The sequence below is a fragment of the Psittacula echo genome (genome assembly GCF_963264785.1).
Source record: "Psittacula echo genome assembly, contig: SCAFFOLD_33, whole genome shotgun sequence".
Lineage (NCBI taxonomy): Eukaryota > Metazoa > Chordata > Aves > Psittaciformes > Psittacidae > Psittacula > Psittacula echo.
Window position 1 is genome coordinate 1,250,499 of NW_027664160.1, and position 9,958 is coordinate 1,260,456.

Genomic DNA, 9,958 nt, shown 5'->3' on the forward strand with positions numbered 1-9,958 from the left:
CTGCAGCCAGCCCCGGGACAAAGGCCTGCCTTACACTGGCCATCGCACAGTGCATAGTGAAGCCCTGCTCTGCAGAACATCATCATCCTCCTTATCTACACAGAGAAACCAAGGGAGTCCCCCTGACAGATCCCACGGACTGTCCGAGGCAGCAGGCTCTGACTGGGAGGTAGAAATTCTCCTGCCCTGACACCTTCTCAGCACCTCTGACACCAGCAGCTCCTGCACACAGAAGGCTCCTGCTTCGCCCCCAGCACCTCTGCAGGCAGAGCTCAGCTCCAAGCACAGGAACAAGCCCAGCGCCTCCTCCTCACCCATCCCCTGCTCCTACAGCTGGGATGGCACCAGCACATCTCCTGACAGCTTCTCCTCCCTTTAGAGCACGCACCCACCATGTGTTTCAAGGCAACACTAAAACAGGATTGCAAAGTCAAAGAACATGTACCTGGATGCGCAGGGCAGCCACGGGAAATGCAGCCTCCCGAGGGAGGGGTCTCCTCTGCACTGGTTACTGCAGGGCTCTGGCTCCTTAAATACCCAACGCTCAGCGTGGGGGCCCCGTCACAATGGGTGTCTCCACAGCGACCGCCAGGCCTTTGTGATGGCTTCAGAGCATGCAACTCTGTCTGAGGACAGGTGAGCAGTCAACAGAGAGTTGATGGGTCAGGTTTAAAGGGAGAACAGCCATGGGAGACATTACTGTGGGCATCTGCTAGAGACCACCTGATCAAGAGGACTCTGTGGATGAAGCACTCTACAGACAGATAGGAAGAGCCTCACGCTCGCAGGCCCTTGTTCTCATGGGGGACTTCAACCACCCTGACATCTGTTGGAGCAATGGTACGGCCCAGCACAAGCAATCCAGGAGGTTCCTCGATTGTGTGGAAGATAACTTCCTTCTGCAAGTAATAGAGGAGCCGACAAGGAGGGGTGCCATGCCAGACCTCATGCTCACCAACAGGGAAGGGCTCATTGGAAATGTGACACTCCAGAGCAGCCTTGGTTGCAGCCATCATGAGATGGTCGAATTTGAGATCCTCAGCACAGTGAGAAGAGCGTGCAGCGAGCTCACTGCCCTGGACTTCAAGAGAGCAGACTTTGGCCCCTTCAGGAACCTGCTTAGTAAGGTTCCATGGGATATAGCCCTAGAGGGCAGGGAAGCCCAAGGTTGTTGGTTGATATTCAAGGATCTCCTACTACAAGCTCAAGAGTATTGCATCGCAACTAGAAGGAAGTGCAGCAGGACGGCCAGGAGACCTGACTGGATGGATAAGGAGCTGCTGAGGAAACTCGGAAGGAAAAAAAAGGCTTATAAAAGGTGGAAGCAAGGACAGGCAGTCTGGGAAGAATACAGGGATGTTGTCTGAGAAGCTATGGACCAGGTTAGGAAAGCTAAGGCCCAGTTAGAATTAAACTTGGCTAGGGGTGTGAAAGATAACAGGAAGGGATTCTATAGTTACATTGCAAATGAAAGATAGGGTAGGGACAACGTAGGCCCCCTCCAGAAACTATCAAGAGAACTGGCTACCCTAGATTTGCAGACGGCTGAGGTTCTTAATGACTTCTTTGCCTCTGTCTTCACTGGCAAAGGCTCTGACCGCACCACCCAAGTCTTGGAATGCAGACACAGGGAACGTGAGAATAAAGACCCTAGGCCCACTGTAGGAGAGGATCTGGTTTGAGACCATCTTTAAAAACCTAAACGTACACAAGTCCATGGGACCTGGACATCCATCTGCGGGTCCTGAAGGAGCTGGCAAATGAAGTTGCTAAGACACTGGCCATCATATTTGAAAAATCATGGCACTCTGGTGAAGTTCCTGATGACTGGAGAAAGGGAAATATGACCCCATTTTTCAAGAAGGGGAAAATGGATGAGCCAGGGAATTACAGACCAGTCAGTCTCACCTTTCCTCAGTCCTCAGTCTCCTCTCAGCACCTGAGGTTCACGGGCTCAATCCAAATACACCATGGGGCTCATGAAAACCTTTGGGATTTGTCAAGCCTTGCAGATTGCACAGCACATTTTAGGATTCCGAGTGCAGGAAGATTGCAAAGGGCAACGGATAAAAGTTGTTTTGAATTTTTTTTCTTACTTTTCAGTTTAGAAATTTCTGTGACTTCGGGAATGCCTGGCACAGGGATCACTAGAACCTGCCAGCACCCCTCCTGCCTTCCACAATGCCCAGTGGGCTTGCGTGGGCCTTGACTGTCCCCTTGTGCTGAGCTCCCAGTGACAGATTTACAGGAGGGTGAAAATTTCTGAAACCGTTCTAGCAGTGATTATATTTGAAAAGTATGTAGTTTGCAAAGAAAGCCTTTGAACATATGTTAAAATTTTGTAACTTTGCTGTTCTGTATTTTAGGTACTGTTCCAGTAGGTGATTGTGTTTAGAAATCATAAATCAATAGAGAAGCTTCATACGCTGAATACTGCAGTTCTGTTGGTTTGTATCTTAGGTACTTTATAACTAAAGGCTACAATGGTGACTTTAGGAAAAGAGACAAATATAACCTAACCCTAACCCTTACCCTAACCCTAACCCTAACCCTAACCCTAACCCCTAACCCTTAACCCTAACCCTAACCCTAACCCTAAAACCCTAAAACCCTAAAACCCTAACCCCATAAAACCCTAACCCCCTAAAACCCTAACCCTAACCCTAACCCAGCAGAGAACCCTAACCAGCAGAGAAGCTGTGGCTGCCCCATCCTTCGCAGTGTTCAAGGCCAGGTTGGATGGGAGTCAGGTTTGCTCTGAAGCAGTGCTTTGTCCAGCTCTGATAATCACAAGGGATAGCAGATAAATTCCAACTTGATTGTAAAGTTCACTATTTGTACTTCTGACTCGGATGAGTCTGGGCTGCACAAGAGAGGCTCGGCATGGCCTTAGAATTGTAGAATCATAGAATAGTTAGGGTTGAAAAGGACCTTCAGACCATCTAGTTCCAACCCCCCTGCTATGGGCAGGGCCACCTCACACTAAACCATGTCACCCAAGGCTCTATCCAAAATGACCTTGAACACTGCCAGGGATGGAGCATTCACGACTTCCCTGGGCAACCTCTTCCAGTGCCTCACCACCCTTACAGTCAAGAACTTCTTCCTTATATCCAATCTAAACTTCCTCTGTTTATGTTTGAGCATGTTACCCCTTGTCCTATCACTACAGTCCCTAGTGAAGAGGCCCTCTCCAGCATATTAATAGGCCTCCTTTAGATACTGGAAGGCTGCTATGAGGTCTCCACGCAGCCTTCTCTTCTCCAGGCTGAACAGCCCCAACTTTCTCAGCCTGTCTTCATATGGGAGGTGCTCCAGTCCCCTGATCATCCTTGTGGCCCTCCTCTGGACTTGCTCCAACAGTTCCATGTCCTTTTGATGTTGAGGACACCAGAACTGCACACAATACCCCAAGCGACTGCACACAGCTGGCTCATGTTCATTTTCTCATCAAAAATCCTTTTGTCTGTGTTCTTTATTTCCTAGTATAACACTGCTGACATTTTTCCTTTGGCGTATAAAGTATTCTACGGATGACTGAAAATGGGAAGAGTATTGATACAGTTGGAAGTTCTCAGCTCTTTCTAGCTTAGTCCAGAGCCACTAAGAGTCCTTTCCCATTTGACCACTGCTTCCACTTGCAGTGCTTTTAAGTTGCCTTCAACCACAGATTGATCTTAATAACAACCAAGCATCCTGTGCTGAGAGCAGGGGAGCAATGATTCAAAGAGCAGATGACGGAGGTCTCATGGGGAGAAGCAAAGGACTGTGCCCAGCAGAGCATGGCCAGCAGCCACCTCCAGTGCCAGACACCAAGAGAGCTGCCTGAACGCACCCTCCCCAGGCCTGGGCTGCACTTTCCCCCCACTCCCTGCCCATGTCTCTGCCGCCTGGAGCTGTCCCTGCCAGGAGCTGCTGCTCTGGGCCCAGCTCTGCTCCCTCTCAGTGCTCCCAGAGCCCATCCCATGGGCTGTGTGCTCAGCTCTGCCCTGCACACCCCTCCCGGCAGCAGGGCTCTGCCCAGGAGCATCTCTGCCTGTGCAGGGTCTCAGGAGAAGCTCACACAAGTCCTGACAAGACTCTCGGTGCCTTCTCCAAAGCAGAGAAGGAAATTCCCAGCTCCCACTGCCCAACCTGCCCACCAAGAGTGGAAAACATCAGAGCTCAGAATCCTTCCTTTGAAGGCAAATGCTGCCTCAGTGTCTTTCAGAAGGACCCTCTGAACTCAGAGTCATGTGGAGCTCTGAGCAGCCCTGACTCACACAGCACCTTCTCCAGTGCACAAGAACGCTTTTCCTTTCCTTTCCTTTCCTTTCCTTTCCTGCCAGGTGTTGTTCCTTCCCCCCGAGCTTCTCCCCCAGCACTGTGGGGAGCTCCCGGGCAGGCTGAGTGTGGGGGTTGGAATGCATCGAAACTGTCAGAGACCATGGGAAGGAGGAACCACAGCAGGCAATTAGGAGTGACCCGTCCCTGACTGGTACTTGGAAGATGTTGGAACTGGCAAGGAACAAGGACGTCGGAACTGGCAAGAGGATGTTGATAGACCTTTCGCCTAATGTAATTGCAAGGCAAACACAGATGTGCTTGGCAAATACCTCTGGGTCCGTGCCTTTCATCCTCATAGCTGAGTGCTGACCCTGGCAGGAGGCAGAGCTCCTGCCCCTGCACACAGCCCCTAGGCTGCAGCGACCCTGCTCGCAAGGACAGAGATGGGCACCCCTCGCTGCACACCCGCAGTCACAGCCTGCAGCCAGCCCCGGGACAAAGGCCTGCCTTACACTGGCCATCGCACAGTGCATAGTGAAGCCCTGCTCTGCAGAACATCATCATCCTCCTTATCTACACAGAGAAACCAAGGGAGTCCCCCTGACAGATCCCACGGACTGTCCGAGGCAGCAGGCTCTGACTGGGAGGTAGAAATTCTCCTGCCCTGACACCTTCTCAGCACCTCTGACACCAGCAGCTCCTGCACACAGAAGGCTCCTGCTTCGCCCCCAGCACCTCTGCAGGCAGAGCTCAGCTCCAAGCACAGGAACAAGCCCAGCGCCTCCTCCTCACCCATCCCCTGCTCCTACAGCTGGGATGGCACCAGCACATCTCCTGACAGCTTCTCCTCCCTTTAGAGCACGCACCCACCATGTGTTTCAAGGCAACACTAAAACAGGATTGCAAAGTCAAAGAACATGTACCTGGATGCGCAGGGCAGCCACGGGAAATGCAGCCTCCCGAGGGAGGGGTCTCCTCTGCACTGGTTACTGCAGGGCTCTGGCTCCTTAAATACCCAACGCTCAGCGTGGGGGCCCCGTCACAATGGGTGTCTCCACAGCGACCGCCAGGCCTTTGTGATGGCTTCAGAGCATGCAACTCTGTCTGAGGACAGGTGAGCAGTCAACAGAGAGTTGATGGGTCAGGTTTAAAGGGAGAACAGCCATGGGAGACATTACTGTGGGCATCTGCTAGAGACCACCTGATCAAGAGGACTCTGTGGATGAAGCACTCTACAGACAGATAGGAAGAGCCTCACGCTCGCAGGCCCTTGTTCTCATGGGGGACTTCAACCACCCTGACATCTGTTGGAGCAATGGTACGGCCCAGCACAAGCAATCCAGGAGGTTCCTCGATTGTGTGGAAGATAACTTCCTTCTGCAAGTAATAGAGGAGCCGACAAGGAGGGGTGCCATGCCAGACCTCATGCTCACCAACAGGGAAGGGCTCATTGGAAATGTGACACTCCAGAGCAGCCTTGGTTGCAGCCATCATGAGATGGTCGAATTTGAGATCCTCAGCACAGTGAGAAGAGCGTGCAGCGAGCTCACTGCCCTGGACTTCAAGAGAGCAGACTTTGGCCCCTTCAGGAACCTGCTTAGTAAGGTTCCATGGGATATAGCCCTAGAGGGCAGGGAAGCCCAAGGTTGTTGGTTGATATTCAAGGATCTCCTACTACAAGCTCAAGAGTATTGCATCGCAACTAGAAGGAAGTGCAGCAGGACGGCCAGGAGACCTGACTGGATGGATAAGGAGCTGCTGAGGAAACTCGGAAGGAAAAAAAGGCTTATAAAAGGTGGAAGCAAGGACAGGCAGTCTGGGAAGAATACAGGGATGTTGTCTGAGAAGCTATGGACCAGGTTAGGAAAGCTAAGGCCCAGTTAGAATTAAACTTGGCTAGGGGTGTGAAAGATAACAGGAAGGGATTCTATAGTTACATTGCAAATGAAAGATAGGGTAGGGACAACGTAGGCCCCCTCCAGAAACTATCAAGAGAACTGGCTACCCTAGATTTGCAGACGGCTGAGGTTCTTAATGACTTCTTTGCCTCTGTCTTCACTGGCAAAGGCTCTGACCGCACCACCCAAGTCTTGGAATGCAGACACAGGGAACGTGAGAATAAAGACCCTAGGCCCACTGTAGGAGAGGATCTGGTTTGAGACCATCTTTAAAAACCTAAACGTACACAAGTCCATGGGACCTGGACATCCATCTGCGGGTCCTGAAGGAGCTGGCAAATGAAGTTGCTAAGACACTGGCCATCATATTTGAAAAATCATGGCACTCTGGTGAAGTTCCTGATGACTGGAGAAAGGGAAATATGACCCCATTTTTCAAGAAGGGGAAAATGGATGAGCCAGGGAATTACAGACCAGTCAGTCTCACCTTTCCTCAGTCCTCAGTCTCCTCTCAGCACCTGAGGTTCACGGGCTCAATCCAAATACACCATGGGGCTCATGAAAACCTTTGGGATTTGTCAAGCCTTGCAGATTGCACAGCACATTTTAGGATTCCGAGTGCAGGAAGATTGCAAAGGGCAACGGATAAAAGTTGTTTTGAATTTTTTTTTCTTATTTTTCAGTTTAGAAATTTCTGTGACTTCGGGAATGCCTGGCACAGGGATCACTAGAACCTGCCAGCACCCCTCCTGCCTTCCACAATGCCCAGTGGGCTTGCGTGGGCCTTGACTGTCCCCTTGTGCTGAGCTCCCAGTGACAGATTTACAGGAGGGTGAAAATTTCTGAAACCGTTCTAGCAGTGATTATATTTGAAAAGTATGTAGTTTGCAAAGAAAGCCTTTGAACATATGTTAAAATTTTGTAACTTTGCTGTTCTGTATTTTAGGTACTGTTCCAGTAGGTGATTGTGTTTAGAAATCATAAATCAATAGAGAAGCTTCATACGCTGAATACTGCAGTTCTGTTGGTTTGTATCTTAGGTACTTTATAACTAAAGGCTACAATGGTGACTTTAGGAAAAGAGACAAATATAACCTAACCCTAACCCTTACCCTAACCCTAACCCTAACCCTAACCCTAACCCTAACCCCTAACCCTTAACCCTAACCCTAACCCTAACCCTAAAACCCTAAAACCCTAAAACCCTAAAACCCTAAAACCCTAACCCCATAAAACCCTAACCCCATAAAACCCTAACCCTAACCCTAACCCCCTAACACCCTAACACCCTAACACCCTAACGCCCTAACGCCCTAACCCCCTAACGCCCTAACCCCCTAAAACCCTAACCCTAACCCTAACCCAGCAGAGAACCCTAACCAGCAGAGAAGCTGTGGCTGCCCCATCCTTCGCAGTGTTCAAGGCCAGGTTGGATGGGAGTCAGGTTTGCTCTGAAGCAGTGCTTTGTCCAGCTCTGATAATCACAAGGGATAGCAGATAAATTCCAACTTGATTGTAAAGTTCACTATTTGTACTTATGACTCGGATGAGTCTGGGCTGCACAAGAGAGGCTCGGCATGGCCTTAGAATTGTAGAATCATAGAATAGTTAGGGTTGAAAAGGACCTTCAGACCATCTAGTTCCAACCCCCCTGCTATGGGCAGGGCCACCTCACACTAAACCATGTCACCCAAGGCTCTATCCAAAATGACCTTGAACACTGCCAGGGATGGAGCATTCACGACTTCCCTGGGCAACCTCTTCCAGTGCCTCACCACCCTTACAGTCAAGAACTTCTTCCTTATATCCAATCTAAACTTCCTCTGTTTATGTTTGAGCATGTTACCCCTTGTCCTATCACTACAGTCCCTAGTGAAGAGGCCCTCTCCAGCATATTAATAGGCCTCCTTTAGATACTGGAAGGCTGCTATGAGGTCTCCACGCAGCCTTCTCTTCTCCAGGCTGAACAGCCCCAACTTTCTCAGCCTGTCTTCATATGGGAGGTGCTCCAGTCCCCTGATCATCCTTGTGGCCCTCCTCTGGACTTGCTCCAACAGTTCCATGTCCTTTTGATGTTGAGGACACCAGAACTGCACACAATACCCCAAGCGACTGCACACAGCTGGCTCATGTTCATTTTCTCATCAAAAATCCTTTTGTCTGTGTTCTTTATTTCCTAGTATAACACTGCTGACATTTTTCCTTTGGCGTATAAAGTATTCTACGGATGACTGAAAATGGGAAGAGTATTGATACAGTTGGAAGTTCTCAGCTCTTTCTAGCTTAGTCCAGAGCCACTAAGAGTCCTTTCCCATTTGACCACTGCTTCCACTTGCAGTGCTTTTAAGTTGCCTTCAACCACAGATTGATCTTAATAACAACCAAGCATCCTGTGCTGAGAGCAGGGGAGCAATGATTCAAAGAGCAGATGACGGAGGTCTCATGGGGAGAAGCAAAGGACTGTGCCCAGCAGAGCATGGCCAGCAGCCACCTCCAGTGCCAGACACCAAGAGAGCTGCCTGAACGCACCCTCCCCAGGCCTGGGCTGCACTTTCCCCCCACTCCCTGCCCATGTCTCTGCCGCCTGGAGCTGTCCCTGCCAGGAGCTGCTGCTCTGGGCCCAGCTCTGCTCCGTCTCAGTGCTCCCAGAGCCCATCCCATGGGCTGTGTGCTCAGCTCTGCCCTGCACACCCCTCCCGGCAGCAGGGCTCTGCCCAGGAGCATCTCTGCCTGTGCAGGGTCTCAGGAGAAGCTCACACAAGTCCTGACAAGACTCTCGGTGCCTTCTCCAAAGCAGAGAAGGAAATTCCCAGCTCCCACTGCCCAACCTGCCCACCAAGAGTGGAAAACATCAGAGCTCAGAATCCTTCCTTTGAAGGCAAATGCTGCCTCAGTGTCTTTCAGAAGGACCCTCTGAACTCAGAGTCATGTGGAGCTCTGAGCAGCCCTGACTCACACAGCACCTTCTCCAGTGCACAAGAACGCTTTTCCTTTCCTTTCCTTTCCTTTCCTGCCAGGTGTTGTTCCTTCCCCCCGAGCTTCTCCCCCAGCACTGTGGGGAGCTCCCGGGCAGGCTGAGTGTGGGGGTTGGAATGCATCGAAACTGTCAGAGACCATGGGAAGGAGGAACCACAGCAGGCAATTAGGAGTGACCCGTCCCTGACTGGTACTTGGAAGATGTTGGAACTGGCAAGGAACAAGGACGTCGGAACTGGCAAGAGGATGTTGATAGACCTTTCGCCTAATGTAATTGCAAGGCAAACACAGATGTGCTTGGCAAATACCTCTGGGTCCGTGCCTTTCATCCTCATAGCTGAGTGCTGACCCTGGCAGGAGGCAGAGCTCCTGCCCCTGCACACAGCCCCTAGGCTGCAGCGACCCTGCTCGCAAGGACAGAGATGGGCACCCCTCGCTGCACACCCGCAGTCACAGCCTGCAGCCAGCCCCGGGACAAAGGCCTGCCTTACACTGGCCATCGCACAGTGCATAGTGAAGCCCTGCTCTGCAGAACATCATCATCCTCCTTATCTACACAGAGAAACCAAGGGAGTCCCCCTGACAGATCCCACGGACTGTCCGAGGCAGCAGGCTCTGACTGGGAGGTAGAAGTTCTCCTGCCCTGACACCTTCTCAGCACCTCTGACACCAGCAGCTCCTGCACACAGAAGGCTCCTGCTTCGCCCCCAGCACCTCTGCAGGCAGAGCTCAGCTCCAAGCACAGGAACAAGCCCAGCGCCTCCTCCTCACCCAGCCCCTGCTCCTACAGCTGGGATGGCACCAGCACATCTCCTGAC